This window comes from Eimeria mitis, genomic scaffold, assembly GCF_000499745.2.
Source record: "Eimeria mitis Houghton genomic scaffold, Emh_scaff1223, whole genome shotgun sequence".
NCBI classification, from domain to species: Eukaryota; Apicomplexa; class Conoidasida; order Eucoccidiorida; family Eimeriidae; genus Eimeria; species Eimeria mitis.
In genome coordinates this window covers 4,731-5,051 of record NW_013568299.1, presented here as the reverse complement: position 1 = coordinate 5,051, position 321 = coordinate 4,731, and positions in this window count along the sequence as shown.

The window sequence follows — 321 nt, the reverse complement described above, 5'->3', positions numbered from 1 at the left end:
GCTAGCTAGCTAGGCAGCTAGCTACTTAGCTAGCTAGCTAGGCAGCTAGCCAGCTCATTCGCTAGCTAGCGAAGCGTGGTGCTGACCAGCCGTAGGTAGCTGCGCAGCTAGCTACGGGGCAGCCGAAGGGCTGACACTCAGCTGAAGCCAGCTAGCTATCTAGTCAGCTAGCTAGCTAGCTAGCTAGCTAGCTAGCTAGCTAGCTAGCTAGCTAGCTAGCTAGCTAGCCATCACGCATTTAACACAAAAGACGAATGCCACTGAGACACAGAAAGCAAGCAGACAAACAAACAACAAAACAATCAAACAAACAAGGCGCCT